Source organism: Pezoporus flaviventris, unplaced genomic scaffold, assembly GCF_033815535.1.
Source record: "Pezoporus flaviventris isolate CSIRO_AGI_PZ_B2104156 unplaced genomic scaffold, CSIRO_AGI_Pfla_v1 ptg000007l, whole genome shotgun sequence".
Lineage (NCBI taxonomy): Eukaryota > Metazoa > Chordata > Aves > Psittaciformes > Psittacidae > Pezoporus > Pezoporus flaviventris.
Genome location: NW_026892555.1, coordinates 92,092,356 through 92,114,576, shown reverse-complemented (window position 1 = coordinate 92,114,576; position 22,221 = coordinate 92,092,356).

Below are 22,221 nucleotides of genomic sequence, written 5' to 3'. Positions count from 1 at the left end.
TTTAAATTAGACAAACACTGCCTAATAAATCTAGAAGCAGTGAGCCAGGACAGTGAGAGTACATTTTAAGCAGAGAAGTAATTCAGAGTGAGCTGACCAGGAATGGAATATTCTCCAGGGGTTACTTTAGTGAAGCCCTCCTACCCATCCAGCCAGAGTTCAACTCCAGCACAAAGGGCAAGGGGAAACTGGATGAATCAGAGAAGAGGCTATAAATCAGGAGAAGGGATAATGTTTCTGCACAAGGGAGGGCACTTTTTCACTTGAAGCACTGTGCTTTGGTCACCTTTTCACACAGCAAAGGGCATTACTGCCCTACAGCAGGTACAGCTTCAGCCAGCCAGGCTGACAGCAGGGTTTTGGAAGATGACTTATGAAGGGCACCCAGAATAGGGGATCTTCCCAGGGGAGAAGTAAGCCCTTAACAGCAACCAAATGAAATCACCCAAATAATGAAAAAGTGGTGCTGTTCTAGCTGCCTCGTGGTGAGGTAAGGACCTTCCACTCCAGGCACCATGCAGCTTTCTGTGAAGCAGCTCTTCGAGCAATTTGCAGCCTCTGACTTCCAGGGTCTGGTGTCTCACCAGGCTGGAAATCCCCCGGAGAGCAGCACTGGTGTCCTCTGAAATCCATACAAACTATGACCCTTAAATTCCTTAGCTCGTAGTTTCACCAGCCGATCCCAAAGCAGATGGTTAAAAACAAGGAGAAACCGGACACCCAGACCACTCTCAGTCTTTGCTTTTCTCTCAAGTCTCTGTCACAACACCCTCAATTGGACAGTAAGTCCGTAAATGCAGGCATTACCATCCTCCTCTGGATGTGCAATTGGACATTTTAACGTATGTATGACTTTAGCACAGTTTAACATTGGGAGGTAAGGGGGAACACAGGCTCCTAGCTGCTATGAGCTAATTGCTCATCCCCTTTAGCACAGACAGCAGAGACCTCTACGAGGCAGCCAGTGTGCAGCCGAGCATTATACTTTCAGCATATGGATCATTTAAATTCCTAGCAAAAAGAGCAGCCTAAACTGTTTGGTGCTTGGGTAGGATTCCTGCCATCTGGTACCCCATATCTTCTGCTGGCAGAAGCCAAGGTTGGATGCAGCTCTAGGATAGTAATTGTAATATCATTTCCATACAAATGGCCTGTAACTAGTGAGTTTGGGGCAGGGCCATCAGAAAGCATTTGCAGTGTGGACCTGGAAGGAATAAGCCAAAGATTTTGATGCTTATTTTGTTCATTCTTGCTGAAGACTGAATCAGGGATGCTGAAAATATCCCTCCTCTCCGATGTGAGGAACAGCCAGTGAGACCTGAGAGAAGTTTACTTACTGATCTGGTCACTGGTGGGGTTTAGGCCTCAGAAGTAGACTTGGACTCCAGCTCATTTTGTAATAACCACTGAGAAACAGGCCTTTATGATGACCATGATATCACAAATGAAGCACCACAGCTGACACACTTTAATAAGCAGATGAAACCCCTACTTGATAACAGTAGCCCCTGCCTTCTTTAAAGCCTCTAATTGTGGTTCAAAGCCACCCTCAGACAGTAAGTCATGCTTGACATAAACCTGAGCTCAGCTCTAGTACACATGCTCAGCAGACACACATTCATGCTTTGGGGTCTTTCTTGAACACGGATGCTTTACTTCTTTGGGGCTATAGAAAAAAATAGTCTTGCCCCCCTAATGTCAGTGAGACTACTTATGTAATCTGCTTCTCAAATAATTTGCACAAGTAAAACAGAGCTCATATTTTTTTCCTGATTTTAGGCTGAAAAATGCATACATAATTTCTTCCTCCCCACTCCAGAGAGGATGTCTGTCTAAAACTGATGCTACTAGCTGTGTAACAGCAGCATTTATCAGGAACTATGCTGAGGATGCCAGGCAAGTATGACAGATGTTGTCTTACACGTAAAGAGGGCAGTGTTATGCTCTGCTTTACTTTACAAGGACCCTGTATCCTCCTTCAGACATATCTAGTGTCTCAACAAGATATGTCCTCAAGTGATGCTGTCTAAAATATACCATAGCTACATATACAAAATATACTATGTGTATGGTTACATATACCTCTAAGGGCAGTTCTGATCAGCTGAAAGAGGTATATCACTTCTTACAGGTTATTCACATTTATGCCACAACTAAATGCATTCTGTTCAAGTTGCAGATTGTTCCAATATCTGACTTTAACTTAGTAGGTGCTGAACCCAACTACCAAGATTTACGACAAGCACATTTTGCATTGGTATCTATTTCTGGAGGTCCAGCGCTAACTGCTGAATGACATGATACACTATGTTTTTCATCAGAGGCTGGAGTCTGCTTTGACCACAGGACTTCCTAGAAAGCCAGTGTGACAAAACACTCATTATTTAACAACTGATTGTTGCTTTGGCTGTGCAGAAACCGGAGATGGGTTTCAACCTACTGTCTAAACTTTATCCACCTTAAACAAATAATTAGGCCCAGCTGGTTAAGCGGGCACAATGTCCATGGTGACTGCAACCTACAGGGAGTGAGTCACACCACCCTAAGGTGGATATTTAATGCAAGTGGAATCCATTTCCATGTCAGGATGAGCAGCTTCTCTCCACAGGCCAGCTGGAGCCAGGTCACTGGTTTGGTCTCAATGCCTACCTCATGGACCAAAGCGGTTGCAATGAATGTCATTCCCAACTAGGGCTACTGCCTTTTCCGGTCCACCTCTGCTTTTGGTTACAGGGGTGGGCTATAAGAAGGCTACTGGCCAAGCGTATCTCCACATTACAACCCAAGGAATCTCAGTCTGCTCCATTGCCAAAGGCTTTTTGGTGTAGGTGGACAAAGAAGACTGCTGGGTGAGATCGCTATAGCATTCTCACAGCAAAAGTTGCATCAAGGAGCATCTCCCCTGTTCTGTCAAAATTTTCCACCTATTCTAATATCTATACAGTTATTAAAAGCTCCAGGGTTTTGTGAAGTATTTTTTATTAACAGATATGAGAGAAGGAAGCCTTTGTACAAGAACTAAAACATCCAAGTAGAACCTGCAGGACCTTTACTGTTGATGCCTGCAAGACATTCTCCACCAGAGACAGCTGAACAACAAAATTGACACAGATAATATTGCTAACGGTAGGGAGAAGAAAATAGGGCCCTGAAAACAAAGCCTTCCATGATTCCTTACACCTAAACCCCAAACAAATTGCAAAAAGCACAGAAATTACTCCCCCTGCTCCTTTTCTTTTATGTCCCATACAATGTTAGATGGTAACCTGGCACCCAAACAACCACAGCTGAATCTGCATGCCAAATGATTGTCACAAGCATTTCACCTCCAGCAAGGTATCAGCGGATGCACATTAAGAAAACAGAAAGGGATGACGCTTTTATAAATCCATCTTCCAGACTTTTCTGTTTACTTTTTCAACTTCTGCTGCCTTTCCACTGAGGTACAGCAGTGTCACTTTTATAATTCTCTGAGGATATGTTAGATAAACACACAGCTTGTCTAAGCAGCCCTACCATCCATTTGGAGCAGACGAAAGTTTCCTACCAGCTGGAAGGTGCTTGTTGTAACCTGCTATCCACCTTCTCTTTCTCTCCCTTTTGGAGGCTGCTGGCATGAGAGAGGGAGGTGTCGAGAGGGTTTTTGCAAGGCATCTGGTGTGGCCTTTGTGTGACAGGCTGGCTCAGGGAAAGACTCATACCTTGGGTGGCAGTCACAATAAGAGCAGCTGTGGCTCTGTACTCCCCTAATGTGTACTTTTAAACAACGGTTTGTCTATTCTGTTCCAACAAATTCCTTGATTTGTGGAGTTTGGAAATGTAAAAAAAAACGCCGAGCAAACCATTCATGGTCCTTAGATGCTTCTCTTGTTCTGCGGTAAGTCTAAATAAAAGAAATTAAATGATCTGCAAGCCTCCCCACCTCAAGTCCTTTCATTCAAAGGACCTTAGAGATCTTCCCTCATATTCAAGTATCTTGGAATAATGTGTTATCCTGACCTGAATCTTGCTTTATTTGCTGTTTTTCCCTTGGAACTCAAGCTACTGGAGGATCTCAGGTTCCATTAAAAATATTTTGAAGTAGATAAGTGGTTTTGGAGAGCAGCTTGAAAGCACAATTTGAGTGCAAGCCACGGGATCAGCAGCCAGGTCTCAAAGTGAAGTTGCACACAGCTTTTAGCTATCAAGATGTGCTCTGCAGCAGTCTCTTCACTTCTGAATACTCACTGTTGGATCAGCTGCAAATCCCTCCATGCTTTGTGAAGCTGCTGTACCCCCTTGCTCCCAACCCCAGCATTCACAGGGCACAAAGAGACCCTCCCCTGTTCTCCCTGTCTTTGACAGGGGACCCACCAGCTCCAATCTCAAGCCATGGAGGCCAAGAAGACATTTGCAACCATTTGCGGCGCAAGAAGGACATTTTTGCTTTGTGCTGATGATGCTCAGCTAATTCACTGGTGCGGAACAACCCCATGAATGCTGTGCAGTGTAACCTGTAGTGTTGTTAATAATAAAAGGTTTTTGCAGCCTGGATAATGACATGGGTCTGAAATCCTACATGCAACACGTGGGGGCAGAGAGCAACCACTTGGTTTTTCAGAAGAATTTGAAGAGGGAACTTCTTATTTGTGGGAGCTAACAGCCTTCTCCAGAAGATGAAGCTTAAGGGAGGAAATGGCAGAATTCCTGGCCTAAGGAGATCAGGAGATTTAACCCAAGTCCATGGCAGTTTTGGTAAACTGGCTATTGTAATCCCCCTCATATAAGAACTTCTATGGGTATAAATAAAGGTGTTTTCAAAGCATTTCTGACTATGAATTTTTATTTTCTAGAAATCAATAAGTTTCTTCCACCTGGATTTAACAGGAACAAAACATAAATCTCAGCCCTAGTCTTGGTTTGCTCATGGCTAGACTGTATGAGCTCAGGTTTCCCGTTAAATACCATTCATTCAGTGCCGTTTCTGTGGAGCTCTGCTGACTTTACCCTCTGAGGCCTTCAGTCTGGCCTTGATTTATTCTGCAGAAGCACACAACTGGCTCACTACCTTTCCACCAGAGCTCATTCTCAAAAAATACTGCTGCTCAGCCTGGGCTTGACAGCAAGCTTGTTACTGGGCTGTGGTGTTGGGTTTAGTGGTTTGGTGGTTTTGGTTTTTTTTTCCCACCTTTTCTATCTTTTCTTCTCCTCTCTCACTCTGTCAGAGTGACAGTCACCATCTCAGAGATCTGGCACAAAAGGCTGGAGCAGCATGATGTGGCTGATACAGGCAAGAAGCCAGAACATTTTGTGTAGGTTAACTGTCCTAGGCAGAGAGCATCCCTCAGCTCAGACATATGCCAGCAGCCAGCCATTCCTCCACTCTTCCTCCCCTCCCCAGCCTTCCTCCCACTCTGACTTTCATGCTCAGCCCAAGTCGATTAAAATATTGCTGTCATTAAGAAAAAAACGGAAAGGTGGAGAGGGGGTGGAGAAATTTCCTTGCAGCTGCTGCTTCTGTCAGCCGGTAAGTTGCTTTTCAACCCTCCTTGATAGAAAGCAGCAATGAACTGTAGCTTTCCTTTCCTCACCACTGAAGGGCTCCTGCATGCAGACATTTCCATGCCAGAGCCTTCCGGAGGAGCCTGCTCTTGATGGCGAGCAGGATGTCTGCCAGCATCCTTCCCTCTGCCTCCTGCCAGTTGTCCATGGCTGGGTGTGCAGGGTGCAAGGTTCTGGTCCCACAGTTGAGCCCAGCCTGGGGAGACCACAGGAAAATCCTGGTGGGACACAGCAAGACATTGCAGGCTGTCTAGCAGGGAAAACTGAGGTGATGGTGCCCTACCTGTTTGTACTATCACCACGGCAAAACTGCGTGTGGAAGGCTGTAATCCCTCTCCCACACCATTTTCTGATACACTGAGATGGGCATGAGCTCTGAGCAGGGTTTTTTGGGGAATGCGGACTTGAATCCAGATGTGGAGCACACAACTGGCATGTGTCCTTGGAGCAGGTCAAGCCCACACCACGGCTCTGTACCTCACATTCCTGGGGCTCTCAGAACTCAATTTGATCCTTGCAGCCAGAGACATCTGCTCTTGAGTTGGTAAAATGGACACAAGAAAGCAATTTGGATTATTACCTCTACTTGGGAGCAAACCTCCACTCTCTAGTCTGCATGAGCAGCTAATGGCCTCCAAAGGACGCAAACAAGGGAAAAGGGTTGCTGGAAGGGTACCATTGCTTTGACAGTAAAATAAACAACAAACTACAGCCCACAAGAAAAAGGAAAGCAGAACACAAGCGTGTTAGGCCAACTTCCCAATTTTGCAAATGCTTTCACCCTTTCTAGTTCTTCTCCTATTTCCCACAAAGCCCTTCTTACTTTTGTGCTGTCTCCATGGCTCTGGTTCCCTTCACACTAAAGAATTGGTAAGATTTGGTTTCATAAAGCATAATTGTGCTCCAAAATTAATTTGTTAAATGGTCTATCAGCCATCTACAATTTAAAAGGCTCAAAAAAGATCATAAGAAAATCAACAGCAGGCTGAAAAAACATGTGCTAACCTTTAAATATTCCGTTATGTTTATACTTCAATGGTTCAAGGTACAAAAACCTCACATTTAAGTAATTACAAGATTTAATCTTGGTACCTTATGTATGCTGACCCACATTTCCAAAACTCATTGAAAGAATGCTGGTTCTCCCCTTCAGATATCTCAAACAGTACCTCATTTTCATAGAGACCCAGCAGCTGATCTTCCTAAAAAGGAGAAAGCTTCATTTATTAAGAGATAACTGGCCAGTTAGTAAGGCAAGCTGATTAGTTTTTCCATGATTAGTCACTGCAGCATTTAAGACCTGAAATTTTATAGGATATAGCAGACAAGAAAAGGAATGAGCCATTTAGTTGTTAGAACAAGACTAAAAAAAACCTTCTGCTATTTCTTCATTAATCTGCTAATAAAACATGGGTTCCAACATATCTCTCACACAACTTCATACCTTAAAGCTGAATGTCTGAACTTTTTCTATCATAGAAGTTTCTCTTATTTCAGTATTAATTTATCTTCCATCAAAATCTATTCAAAATTTCTCCTAAATAAAATTTCCAAGGGAAAAAGAGTTCAAATCAAATTACAAATTTCTCCTGCTAAAAGTATGTTTAATTTTATTTTCAACTTTAAAAACAAAATAAAAATACTTGCAAAGGACAATAAAATGAAAACAAGGAGTACTTTATTCTACAAAAACTTTGAAATAGTGTTCTTAAATCTTGAAGGCAATTTTTCTTCAATTATTTTTCAAAACAAAGTATTGCCAACCTGTGCTGACAAAATTTCACAGTAAATTTTTGCTTTTTTGATATAGCAGCACTTTCCAAGCATGAAAAGTTACTTTGGGCAACACCAGAATAGCTGAAACTGCACATGTACGGGTAAGAATGGGCAGATGCCTCTTGACTAACAGGTCATAGGCCAAACTTTGCCCTTGTAGGATATAAAAATACAGACACGTGACCACTGGAAAAATGGTTAATGCAATTACCAGCTGACCAATTCCAGCAGCAAGCATGTTGACGCTGGAATTATTCAAGTGACTGCCTGATGAAAGGATGCATTTTTTCTAAGCACATTTGCCTAGCTCACTAATCTCTGCAGATACCCTGTTGGGAAATCCTTTGAATCCAATACCTGATAAACGAACCCACAAGCCTATTACTGAAATATTGTGCACCTGTTACAAGAACGCTGCTGTGCATTAATTTTCATGCGGCACCGTTGCTCTTTAAAGATGTTTTTGATGATGGAGTTAGAAAAGCTGTTACCGAAACTAACATTGCTTTGAGAGCAGAGTTGCAAACCATGCACTCAGATGCATCTCAAGAAAAGCCTGACTACCTTGGGTCAGGCTCACCATGTGTCCCTCTTCTCAGGGCTGCAGAAGTCCACTGGAGGCAATGAGCCTGGCCTAAACCTGGACAGACAAATATGTGAATACAGTTGCCCATACTTAACGTCTGTGTGAATTTAATTTACCCCAGGTGTGGAAGTCAGACAAAGGCAAATGCTGCAAGACTAGGGAGCAGGGCTGTTTGTTCGCTGCTTGGTGGTGGAGGGGCATTACAGGCACAATTTAGGATTTTCTGCTTCTTGTGAAGCATTCTGTAATCAAGTATCATGAATGCTTCTTGGTGAATAAATATCCACCTTGCTGACAAGGACTCCAGCAACCAGGCATCAGATTACTGGCAATGAATTTTATGACTTTGACTTTAACAACTGTGCTTCATGGCTGCTTTGATCAGACAATTGATATTCTGGAGAGGTTGCCTCAACATGGAGATAAGCTTAAACAAAGGACTTTGCACAGGTCTGGTGAAGGAGAAAGAGTGAAAATTCCCTTAGCATGCCAGAGGGGAAGGCTCACAAAGACACACTCATGTCGGACACAGGAGGAGAAGTGCCAGACTTTCCAGATCATTGTTCTAGCAAATGGGTTCAATGGCAGAACTATTTCTATGCCACGGTTAATAATATTCATGGGAGGTCACCTCTACATTTGTTACAATGAACATCAGTTTCTCAGGGCACGTATTAAAAGACAGTTGTTCATTCAAGGAAGAACACTAACTCCAGAATCTCTGCCCAGTAAAAAACGCAAAGCCAGAGCTTACATTTCAAACTGCATGGTGGTCAGCTACATGCAAAAAAATCATTCTCTGCCAAACAGCTTAATGCAATAAAATTGTAAACTTTTCATAGATAATTTCCAAAAGAAAGAGAGGCTAAATTAATTGAATAAATTATTTCCTACGAATCATTCACTCTGCTCTAATTAATAGGAGCTTGTGTACTCATCTCCTTCTGCAGTATCTCCATGTCTGTCCCCAAGGGTCAGAGTCCCTGAGATATCCATCATTTTACTTTCAAATGTGTTTTCATTAAGTTATAGTTGGAAATAACAACAAAGAGATAGTCTGAGGAAAAAAAAAAGAGGAGAAATTTTCAAGGGGATTTACTAGTGGTTGAACTTCAGTTAGGGATGGCATTCCAGTTCTCCATATAAATAGTTGTGTGCTTATCTGAACTCCTGCTCACAGCACCTGGATGAAGGGCTTCTCAAGAGCTCCTCCCTTCCAGATGCCACAATTCCCCTAATTAATCCTCCTTTGGACCCTGTAACCGCATAGCTAGCCTATGAATTGATGTCTCCCAGGATTGCTGCAAACATTATTAGCCTGTACATTAGAGCAGTTGCCAGGAAATTAGAGGGGCAGGCATAGATTAGATGGTGGTGGAGGGATAGGGGAATAAGGGAACATTAATTCCCTCTTGGGTATCAGCAGATGAATGCCTGCTTACACTGCATGTAATGCAGTCATTGCAATGCAGCACCTTCCCCGTCCTCACTTCCAGTTAGGTTAAAGAAGTCTGCCTTGGTGCTGTCATTGTAAAGGTTTTAGCTACAGGAGGTGTTTGTTGGTTTTATTTTCAATGGTTGCATCTTATATGGGAATCACTGACATGACAAAATATCGTGTTTGTTCCACTGTAATCCTCTGGGCTGGTGGATCAGAGGATTACAGTGGAAAAGCGGACAGCCTAGTTCCCTTGCTGAAGATGAGACTCTCCCCCCAAAGCCAAAACCCTGTCCCATCCAGAGGATTTGTCAATGTATAAAGATAGAAGGGAAGAGAAGGGGGAAGCAGAGGGGATGGCCAAAACCACTGATCATCACTCAGGTAAGAGCAGCATCAAAGAGTTAAGCCAATACCTTAAGTTTCAAAGAACAGTTTGCTTAGAGCTCAGGCCAGTAAACGTTTGGGAATTTTCAGGGTTTTGCTCATTCTCCATCCTTACTGCATACTTTTTTTTTCTTGACCTATTAATGATATCCATCACATTTAGTGCCCAAGGGCCTTAACACACATCAGAGCCCCTCTATGCTGGGCACATGGCATCAGGAACTGTCCTGAAGTGCTCACACAGTAATTAGGCAAAGCAGAATGAAGTGGGAAGGGGAACAGCAACAAAGAGAAAGCCTGTAGCTTCAGCGAGGGGACTGCCTCTGACCTGCTGTAGAAGCAGGAGGAAGAGATTCTCCTGGTCTGCCTCATCTGCAGTCACACTTACATGTGGATGACACTCCATGTTAAATATTGACACACTGCAAGCTAATAGTAGTTAAATCCTCTGCAGAAACAGGCGCCATGCAACCTCCTTCCCCTCTCTACCCCAAGGTAAAGCCAGGCAGCTATGTTGCTCAGCGGCTGACAGCAGCTTGCCACGGCGCTTGCAAGAACCTGGGGTTTTGCTGTTTTTCCAGCAAAACCAGAGTTTCTTTTCTATCTGTTGACAGAGAGGAAGTCTGAGGGGAAATTTTAAAAGGGGAAAGATCATTTCTTCCTATAAAAGGACCCTGGGAACAAGACAAGTGTTACATTGACTGGAGACAAACAAAATTAAAAAAAAAATTCATTTCTCTGGAAAAATTACAAGAATTATGTTCCTGGTAAAGCCTCTGTCTCTTTACCCTGTAGTCAAACGGAGGTCAAAGTAGTTAATGATAAAAAGTATCCACGTAATAGGATGTGTAGAATCCAGTTAATACAGATTGCATTATAAAAGCATCTTCTGACAAGAGATAAAATTATATGTACAGGATTCAGAACTACTTTTCCAGAGAGTATAAACAATTATGTACAATCCAGGCAAGCTGCTGGAGTATATTGGTAGCAGAGCAATTATAAGTAGGCCAGTTTGTTTCCTCACTTCCTCTGGTATTGTTCTGTTTACTATGGAGACTTTTTATACCCTTATGTCAGAATCAGGCCATGTGCTTTGTGACAAACACATGAGCATACAGGTAAAGTAGAGGTAACTTTGCTCATCAACTCTTTTCTGGCTGTAGTCTGTGTTGGTCTAACCTCATTCTGAATCATGACTCCACCATGCTCAGTGCTGCATAAACACATGGGACGACCCACTTCTTTATTTAATTTAAAAGTTTGTTGTTTGGTGTTTTTTTACCAAAAAGGCACAGAATGAGTCTGTAGTATACCCAAAAATTTCCCTTTCAAGGAGACTCAAAAGATATGAAGACAGGCTGAGAAAGTTGGGGCTGTTCAGCCTGGAGAAGAGAAGGCTGCGTGGAGACCTCATAGCAGCCTTCCAGTATCTGAAGGGGGCCTATAGGGATGCTGGGGAGGGACTCTTCATTAGGGACTGTAGTGATAGGACAAGGGGTAACGGATTAAAACTTAAACAGGGGAAGTTTAGATTGGATATAAGGAAGAAATTCTTTCCTGTTAGGGTGGTGAGGCAGTGGAATGGGTTGCCCAGGGAGGTTGTGAATGCTCCATCCCTGGTGGTGTTCAAGGCCGGGTTGGACAGAGCCTTGGGTGACATGGTTTAGTGTGAGGTGTCCCTGCCTGTGGCAGGGGACTGGAGCTTAATGATCTTGAAGTCCTTTTGTCCTTTTCAACCCCAACTATTCTATGATTCTATGATACATGTATGCACACATATTTCCAAAGTTGGAAAATCATTTAGGGGCAGCTAAGAAAGCTGGGGCCAATTGCCCCAGATGATGGTTTTATAGTAAGGGCAGTCTGAGCTCACTGCCTTGTAAATAAGATCAAATCCATACACTTGTTTTTTCTTAGACAGCTCCCTATGCTCTCAGGTCTCTTCTTTCCTGCAAGCTGGTTGTTGCTGATGTTGAAGTTCATATTCTTTAGAATAACACCATAACAAGTATTATTCTGCCAGATTCAAAGGATGTAGGAGAATCTTGTCATGCACCGATCAAAGTGCATCATTTTACATGAATGTTTTCCCTTGAAAACTGAAGTGGAAGCCACAAAGATCAAAATCAAGGAGTATGTAGAAATGCCTTGGCTCGCATTACAAATAACACCCATTAGGTTGTTACTCAAGATGGAGAACTGCTCAAGGGGGAAGGGATATGAGTGCCAGGCTTAGTGATCCTTTATATTCTAAAGGATACTGCTACACTCCACATATTCCTTCAAGCTGCACAAACATGCATTGAAGATGGGATGTAAGCCTGATTTAAGACATTTTTTTTCAGATATCTAACTGGATAACCCACTCAATCTTTGCATGAAAAAGGTTTAAAATCCCCCACATTTTTCTCTTTCATATTGGTTTTCCATTTGTTGATGTAATAAGTTCATCAGAATGTCCTGTTCTATTTATTGCCCATAATCTCCTTTTCTGGGCTCAAAAGCTAATAATATGCTACAGGGGACTGTTTGATTCTCTTTCCAACTGTTCTTTCTTTCTCTATCATGCAATTAAATACAAGAGTCATGGAAATATCTCTAGTTCACATTTAGTTTTAGAGAAATCAAGCTGTGTGGATAGGAAAGCGGCTTTTCATAACATTTACTAATAAATATTGAGTTTGATTCAGTAAATGCTCTAGAGACCCAAGATGTTTTTAATAGCTGCATAAAGTTATATAATGTGCGTAAGTGCTTTCCTTATTGCAAATGACCTAAAGTTTTTTAAGTACTTTGTGCAGTACTAATTTAAATGTACAATACAAAAATAAAAACATCCATCCTGCTAATGCTCTTCCTAACTTAATATAAGAAGTTTTTGTGCAAACTTCACAGCTATGGAACAATCTATTTCAACTGAAGTGCTGGTCATTAGCTTCTTTTCAGAGCCAAAACATCTTTCTAGGGTTTATAGTTAAACCTATGTTTAAAAAGCTTCTGTGATTGTCCACATTTGATACTTATTCTTCACACCCAGAGATGAAGCTCAGACTGCTAGATGCAGATGATTGAGGAGGTATCCAAGTCAAAACTTCTGTGACTGTATTAACATGTTCCTCCTTACTTTCTATCTCATCAGCTTTGTGAGACTGTGGCTTTTGTTATCCTCCTTTTGACACTAAACAAACCCAAACCAACCAAACAAGCAAACAAGAGCTTACCACATTAGTAAGAAAGTCTGAAAAGATTTTTCAGATTCATATCGTAAAATTTTTCATCTTGACTTCATAGGCTGAGGCCAGGGGCAAATCTGCCCCTCCCACTTGGAAAGGATGCAGAAAGAGTAGCCAGGAGTCAGGACCGCTCAACATTTCCTTGCTTTCTTTACTAACCTGATTCTTGCTACACCTGAAGGTGCATTCATCCTGTGGTTTCTTTGGCATGCAGAGCCAGGACAAGACATTATGCAGTACACACACACATACACACAAAAAAACAACCAACTCCCCCTCCCCCCCCAAAAAAAAACCAAACAAACCCAAAAAACTGAAACAGAACAAAAATCATTGCTTAGTTAGGAAAAACATTTTCTAGGCAGAATAATCTATCTACAATAAAAAAGTAATACCAAACACCACATATATATTTGATTTCTGGCAGCTATATCACAGTTTTCATGTTGTGCGATTACCAGCTTCAGGCTTCATGAGATGGAGACCATCACGTTTCTGGGCCAAGATCCTTGCTGACCTCACAGAACCTCCAGCCACGCAACTTGCACTGCAGCAATTTGGCAGGACTCCCAACTGCAGCCCTTCCCCTCCTTTTCAGTCCCAATTTTGTATTTTTCCTGTCTTTCCAGGAGCTTTTGTCTGCCTTCCCGTTTCTGGTGCTCCAGGGCACAAAGTCGATGCTCCTACCAGACCCCTGCTAACAGCAGCCTCCCCAGTCTTGATTGTCTGCCCACCCCTCTCCAACTCATCCCCTAACTAATCCCACCAAAACTCCTTCTTAATTGGAACTCCTCCCAGATCAGAAACTACTGTAAATAAGGGAGAGATGGCAGAAGAGCAATCTACAAGTTGCCTTAAAATGGCATCATTAGCTACAACTTGCAAGTAGCAGGTTGCTAGAGTGTAATATGCACTATGTCAAACTTAGCAGGAATGGCTAAGGGTTGGCATTCAGAACCACCATGCGGCTGAGCCAGGCCAAAAGATACGGCCCTTCATACTGCTGGTTGTACAGAATCAGCAGAGTACAAGTGGTGGCTTATTTTCCACTCATATAAAATATGTTACATGTAAATTCTCCAGTTAGTTTATGCAAGATTTGGGGGAGCAGAAAAGTTGCCAAAAAGACCTTAGACAATACTTAGGAACTGTATCAAGTATTGCATAGAAATTATAGACTCCCTCCTATTAATGTTTAATGAAAATTTTTTGTACCACCATCAGCCACTTCCAGAACAATAATTACACAGTACAAGCAAATAATCACACGAAAACATCCACTTTTTCCAGCTGTCCTCAACTAAGCAAGTAAACCAGCAGTAAGGTATCTACCAGTATCATCTACCTTGACAAAATAGTTGGAACAAAGTACCAAAGTATAGAACTGCCTCTCAGAGCGTCAAGAGGCAACTGCAAGATTTTGCAGAGCTAATCCCTAGTATAAGGAATGTAAGTAAGTAGGCAACTGGAGAAAAAGTGGTTCCAGCTGTAAGTCTTAATGCTTGAGAAGAAAATACCTAGAGCCTTACAAAAGAAAGAAAGCTTTATAAATGTAAAAAATTAGGAATGCCCTTAATATGTCATGAGTCCCAGTTTAAAACAAAAACATGAACTCATATACATACATATTCAGATACATAAATTGATGTGAAATCATGATGCACTGCTACTTTTATAAACCCAAAGTTTACATATAAACTTAGTGTGATGTAAACAGATTGATAGAAGAACCAGAGCTGACATTCCTCACCTTACATAAAGCTGATCCCTTCAGGCACAAAAAACAGAACAAAAGGGTCTTTTAGTTGAACATACAAGGTGGTAGAAGAGTCTCAGCCTTACTGCAACCATCCTCAGGAGCACCTTGCTTTCTGCTGGACCACTCTGTGCAAAGCCAGCTGCAGAGAGAAGCCTCACTTAGCAACATCAGTGTTCCAGAGAGCCCTAACACAAATTATCCTCACAAAAATGAAACTCATTCTTTTCTAATGAGTAAGGTCTTTTACACTGACAAGGTTCATTCATTGCAGCTGCTCTGCATACTTTTAATGGAGCCCTGAGGGTTGAGTTTTTTCCCCATTTACCTGCAAAGTACAATTTCTGGTCCCTTTCTGTGGAATATTTGTATTCAAAATTTAGCAGGGCTAAATTTCTCAGCCTTGGTATGGAAAAACGTGCAGTGACCATCTTCTATCCCTAGTCACCTTTTCCTCACAAAACCAGAGCTGGGGCATTTCTATAGATCTGCTCTCTCTTCCTCTAGCCACACTCAGCACCTTTTCCCCACTTTTATTTAATGTCTGCCCAGCTAATGTGGTTGTACGAAACCCTGAAAGATAAACTTACTGAAACAGAAATGCTTGACAAATAGCAAAATAACACCACTGATACCCAAACGCGGAGACAAACAAACCTTATTAATGTACTTGCTAGACAGTGTAGAAAACATCTTTTTGACAGGCACACACGATGTGCTAAGAAGATTAAAATGAGAGATGAAAATAAATGACAGGGAGCAGGGAAAACAAAGTAGAGGGGGCCTGGGTGTCTCAAGGGGTATATTATGGGATAGAGAGAATTTCACCTTGAGGTTAACCGCCTGAATCCTACACAGGCTAGCAGCAGCAAAGCTCTCACAGCTTCTCAGACACTGCAAATGATTGGCACTAACTGATGTGAAGTAAGTTGTTAGCCTGGGTTTATCCCTCAAGGAATAATGGTCAGACCTCTTCATCCAGAAACACAGCCTCAAGTGCCTCTTTCTTTGTCTTCCAGGGGCGAGAACAGCCTGGCTGTGCCAGCTGCCCAGACTGGTCTAGCCCATGTCGCTGTCACTGTATTTGATTTGTGTATCATCACAAAGGATAAGCACCACCCAGGCAGTTTAGGAGAGGTGAGCGCAGAGCCAGCCAGTAACCAGGCAGAATGGACAGTGGATCCTTCATTTGGCAATATGAGGACGATGCTTTGCAGACACAAGGAAGAGATGGCTGAAAACCATAAATTTTGATTTTTAGGGGAAGAAAGAGAAAAATGTATGATTTGGAATATGGTTGTCTCCAACTGGGAACACAGAAATGATGAGAATTTCTTGCAGTGCAGGAGGTCTGAATGATGCAATTTTGATTGTAGTGGAGTCGTGTATTTCATGTTGAAAAGCTGAGGTGACATATTTTTGTTTTGACGTTTTCAACTCAATTGTCCTCACATTTACACAGGAAAGCAAGAGAAAGTTCAGGTGTTTCTCACAATAACAACGTAGAACAGATTTAAAGAGATTACAGAAAAAAAAAAGAAGAAAAAAAACCACAAAAACCCAACAATCTCATGGCAAAATTTAACAAATTGTCCACTTCAGTCTGAGTTGTTCTAGAAGAAATATGCTGGCAAAGTACCACCAAAATTAGGATGAGACCAAAAACCTTTTTATTTCTACAAAATGTGCATTTTTTCAAAAAAGACAAATGTTTTAAACAGGCTCTTTTCCCCAAACCAGTGTTTAAGCCCATAATACGCCACATCCTGTCTGCGTGATACGTTACACAAGTCATTTCAGGTGAAATCCCAGCCCTGCCAAGGTCAGGCCTGGGAGTTCATCTGTGGTTTTCAGTGTAGCCTGGATTCCTCTCTAAATCAGTGCAGTGTAAATCCCTGACTGCGAAGAAAGGGTAATGGTACCTTTTCTAATGGAGAGGAAGCTGCTGTACAGCAGTTAAGGAAAACAACAAAGGAAAACAACAAACAAATGAGAAACTATGCTTTTAACTTATGTGGCCTGTATGGGCTGGTATTGCCCATAATGTTATAGGGAAAAAAAGGCACATCCTTGCCAACATACATCTTTCCAGTCTAGGTATGTTTCGGTTGTAGAGTAACTCCATTCTGCTGAAGTGCTCCCATCTACTGACAAGAGGGACAGAAGGCATTTCATTCAGTGCAGATTTAGGTGTCAGACAGCAAGTAGGAGCAGTCCCACTGGCATGCCAGCAGCTGGCAGGCAGCAGATGTTGCCAGATTTTGGTCTAGGAGCAGTCAGGTGTTGCTGCATGCTGCCTAGCTGCCTGGTCAGTTATAACATGGTGAACCCTGAGTTACTAAATGACAAGTTAAAGCAGCCAGACCTGAAAGACAGGTAACAAAGCAGAGACCTGAAACGCATGGTGGGGGCTGCAGGCACTTTGCCTTGAAGTACTGTCAATGAGTACTGGGAACAGCGAGTGAACTGCTGTCCTTCTGGACAGCTCGGCTGTGGGCTGCTTGCTCTAACTGTGGGCATTGAAGCTGAAGTAACCAGGGTACCCCTGGAGCACTTATCAGTGCCCAGCTAATCTAACACAGAAGCAAACCTCCCCTTGCTATGGGGAACCTCCAAAAGTGGAGTACTAATTATTGCAGTAGAGAAAAAAAGCAGGTAGCACTCTCCTCTCCAAATTTTACTCATATATGCTATGGAGGGATGGCTTAGACTGACATTTTAACAGCCACCACTGTAAATTACAGCATGGCTAGTTTTGTATGTGGTTTGGGTTTTGGTTTACTGGGGCAGGTAAGAAACCAGAAGGTCAAAATGCAGGTTTTTTTTTTCTTGTAATCTGCAAGCTACGTTATCCTGGAATGGTTTTCGAAGTGATCTATATATACATGATATAAATCAGAAAAAGTCATATTAATATTAAGAAACTGTGGTGACGTTAATAAAATGTGGCTGGGTGTGCTCATGCATGTATGTATATACTTTATGCATTTATATGTGCATGCGAGACTGAGCTGTGATACTGCTTCTCTTCATCCTCGTTTGTTGAGATACTGTAAATCAGTTCAACATAAACTAACTTGGTGTGCTGGAATTTTCCAATATTTTAGGAAGTAAATGTACTGGAGCTGAAATCATGATGCCTGAACTACCGGGAGCTGTGCATGGGAATCACGTAGAGGAAACTGCTACTTGTTGGAAAGACAGCAGGAGCCCCATAACAAAAAGCATCACTTGTTACATCACTGATGTTATCCACGATGGAAAACTATGGAAGGCAGAGCTCTCAGAGACTTTCAGTGGGGTTTGAAAAACCTGTATTTTGCATCTGGAATGTTTGCAAAATGTTGTGGGTTTTTAACAGAAAATTCTTTTGCTGTTTTCAGGATTTTTATCCAAAATGTCACTAAAAAGGACTCAAGTCATTGGTATAAAACAAATCAAGTTTTCAACAGATAATACAGTTTGATGATACAGATGAGAAATGAAGCTGAAACCAGTCCCGATTTGTATAATTTAAGACAAGACACTTAGTATAAAACCAGTTCAGAATTTATCAAATGGCAAATCTATGACATGTTTAGTATCCACATAAGCCTTCCTGTGTCACATACAATTTTAGCAAGATGGTAAAAGCAACTGCTTGCTTCACTTAAAGTATTTTTCAGGACCCGGCTGTAATTGATTTTAATCAAGAGTCAGTGTTTCTGAGTAGAGCAGAGCCCCACATAAGGAGGGACAAGGACAGTATCTGTGGCTGTGTGCCCCCATCTCAGTTCACAGATCATGATCTAAAGCTGGTTGGAGATTGACAGCTCCATTACCTAGTAGCTTTCAAGGCCTTGAAATTGCTTTTCACCCTTCCTGGGAACAAAATTTAAAAGGTTTAAACTTCTTTTATGGAAATCTAACAGCACCAGAACAGCCATTTGGGGGTCAAAATTTTTATCTTCTCTTTCAGAAAAGGAGGAGGTCAGGACAAAGAGAAAGGTCATGAGAAACTGGGTTCTTGCACTTGAGCTTCTGTGTTCAGAGCAACAAATTTCCCATCTAATGCAGTGGGGAACCTGGTTTGCAACACCCACAGCTCCAGGTTAGCAAGAAAGTTACTCACTGTCTTTGGCTGGTTTCTTTTCCTCCAGCCACCAAATGAGAAATTTAATCAAATCCAATTAATTGCAGGAAAATTTCACTCAGCTGTGTGTGTTTGGAGCTGCCTTTTCCATCAGCCCAGCTCCAGATGATGGGATTATCCGTGCTTATTAATATGATTTCATTTAACTCTGCCACTGCTTGATATTCTGAGGCACAAAAATTTGTGCAGCAAAGCCTGTTTCTGGGTGAAAAAAATGCTTATCTTGCATAAAGTCTTTTGCATACTGTAAGCTTTATTACCCTTCCTCCATGCATCTTAAGTGGAAGCTTAAACCCTTGCAGGACTGGAGCCAAAATGCACTGAATTCCTGTGCCACCTGTCAATGTTACTGACACACAACATGCTGCAGGCCCATGGAGTCTCAGCTGCTGTTCTCCATGTCCCCACTTGCCCTGCTGCTAGGACTCCATGGACTCAAGAGTCTCAATTCCTCTGGGCCATTGTCCAGGAATTGTATCTCCAGGTCATCACCAGAGGGGTAATTTTTTTCCTTATTTGTGTGATAATTTTAATCTGGTTGATTTCTTACCCAGAGACAGAGACAAAATGTAATAAATTTTGCCTAGTAAATGAAATACTTTTGAAAAGATAACCAGGTGGATTAGGAAAAAAAGATAAGTTTTAAACCAGTAAGTCTAGATCCCAAACTTTCGTATGTCTATGTCATTTAACTCTCCCCTCTCACAATGTCGTTGTCACATGCATCATTGCAAGCCACAGCACTTGCAGTGTGCCTTGAGCCTGCACTACGGTGCAAATGCCATCATTTCCCTTGGAGGCACCCATCTCAAATGGAAGTAACACAGCCCAGCTCCTATTCAAGATGTGGCAGGAAAAGATGGTATCTAGCATAGGATTATTCTACACTAACTATGTGGTGATGCATAAAGTTCAAGGTATTTTCTGAAGACCTGGGACCAGCTGATGTTCCATGCTGATTCTTGATTCCCCAGGAGAAGAGCTGTGTGAGTGCTTTTTCCCCTCCCTTTTCTGTCACGTTCTGCTCTTTACGGCACTTGGCACAGTATGTGGTTTACCTGCCATAAGCCCCACCAAATTCACGCCTATTAATGCCTGTAACTGAGTTCCTACAAACTTTATTTCATGTCTTATTTAATAGAATCTGCTTCTGATACAGTAAAATCTCAAATTAGCCCAGGTACTTTAGGGAAGGTAATGGACAGGAAGGATGCTTGTAAGAGCTGAAGACCAGCCTTAGGGGGAATATAACTGGTAGGATTCTAGATTTAGTAAAGGATTGCCCTGATCAGTTATAGCCTATAGCTAAATAAGAAATTACAGAGACATGTCAATGCAACAGATGGGGTAGAGGAGTTGAGAAGCTTGAGATCTGAAAAATTCTCATGCCCCCTGCTCTCTGACCAGGAAAAAGTCACATTTAGTATCTCGGCCTTCCTATTTATATAATAGAGTAACACAGTCTCATGTTTGCTAAACCCTGAGATTAGAAAGGAATGGTAGTAAATATGGGCAATCTACTTTGACTTAAATCGAGCTTTTAAAAGAAAACTTTTAAATAACAGTCCAATGTGCATTATATGTCTATATATATCTCATGATAGATTTTAGAAATACACATCATGGCCTTTATGATTTAATCGTGTTAGTGTCATTGTGATGTGATTTCATTTGAATTACAACTCCAATGGGAAATTGGCATGTCACCTCAAAGACAGGCGAAGTCTTCAGGGGACAGTATTAGAAAGGGAAGCAATTTGGGAAGAACATTTCAGAGCTGTGGGAAGATTCATGTGATTTGGTATAGTGGCTAGAGCGTAGTGACACATTTGACTTCCTGCAATGGTCAATAATGATCTATAGTAGTCCAGTTCAAACCTTTTTTTTTTTTTTCTTGTCTTCTCATATGATGTGGCTTGACCTCCAACTGCCTCATTCTTTATCCCAAGGGAATCTCCAATATAATTTTCAATACTAGTACTTTTATTGTACAGTTCACTAATCTCTTACCTGAAAAACCGGGCTTGCACAAAGTAAGTTAAATATTTTACTGTATCTATCACTGAGAAAGAGTAAAAAAGGGGCGGAAAGAGGCAGAGTCAGCCTACTTTTACTCAGTCAACTAACAGCCACTCAGAAGTAGACAGTGAAATTAGGTATCTTTTATACTATACAGCAAGATTTTCAATAAGTACAGAAATTTGTCTTTTACCCCCATACGTTGGTAGGTATCCACGTAATACCTAAGGAAAAGAAAAAGTATAAATTAGAGGGAGCTTAAAGATATCAAATAGGCAAAAATTTTGGTAGCACTGTATTGCCCAATATAGCTACTGTATTATTCTCCCTCTTACTGCTGTTGCTCTGTCTAGAAATTCTGTAACAATTAAAACTACCAGAAAGAGGCTTGGCCTAAATAGAGTTAAATTGCTGAATGACTAGAAGTGAACCCAAGCAAAGGAGCCTTTGCTTCATTTCTCCTTGAATGGGTCACTCAAGACAAAGGTTGGCAAACCACGCAGCTGTGACACACAATGCTTTTTTTTGTTTGCAAGTCCACTATTTATTCTAGCATTTATAAAATGTATTCTTTACAGCGTATCTGGAGACATATAAAAAAATGTAAATCTACAAGTAGTCTTTAGACTACTTCCTTGGAAGAAAACTCTTTACATTCCTCACAATGGCTGTTCTGTAAGGCAGAAATGGAGGAAGCAGACAGGCTTTGTATCATGGGCTCACACTGTTTTTAGACCAATGGAAAAAGGAAATTCTAACAATTGGGGCCAACACACCCTAGCAATGTCTCTTTTATAGACACAGATTTTAAGCGTAATCTGTAGTACTCACGGTTACAATAATTGTTCTAGGCACTTCCACGTCTTGCCATCATGCACTGCCAAAGCAGCATGGCTCACAGAAAGACATCGTTCACAGACTGAACTGCTCCCATAAAGATAAGGAGCCCAGTGCAGACACTGGTGTTCTCATTTAGAAGATCTTTAGCAGTTAACAGTGCTAAGCAGAAGAGTGTGCTTCAAGGCTCTTCTGCCCCAGTGAATTGCAGGCATCACAAGTAGTAAGTAGCAAAGGAAGGACAAAGCAAGAAGAAACAACACTCATACTGGACATCAAGTCTACCTGAGGGACCAGGAGCAGGCATGAAACCAGTAAACTCACTCTTCCTGCAGCTTTAATGTTTTAATTCCATGAGTAGGGGCTATCCCTGCACAAATTCTTGATGATTCCTCTGGCTCAGCAGCACTCTAAAGAAAAGCTAGACAGAACCAAACAAGCAAAGTTGTTGCAATCATCTCTTTTGACATGCATCTGTTAGCACAGCTACTTGTTCCAATTATTATCAGTTCT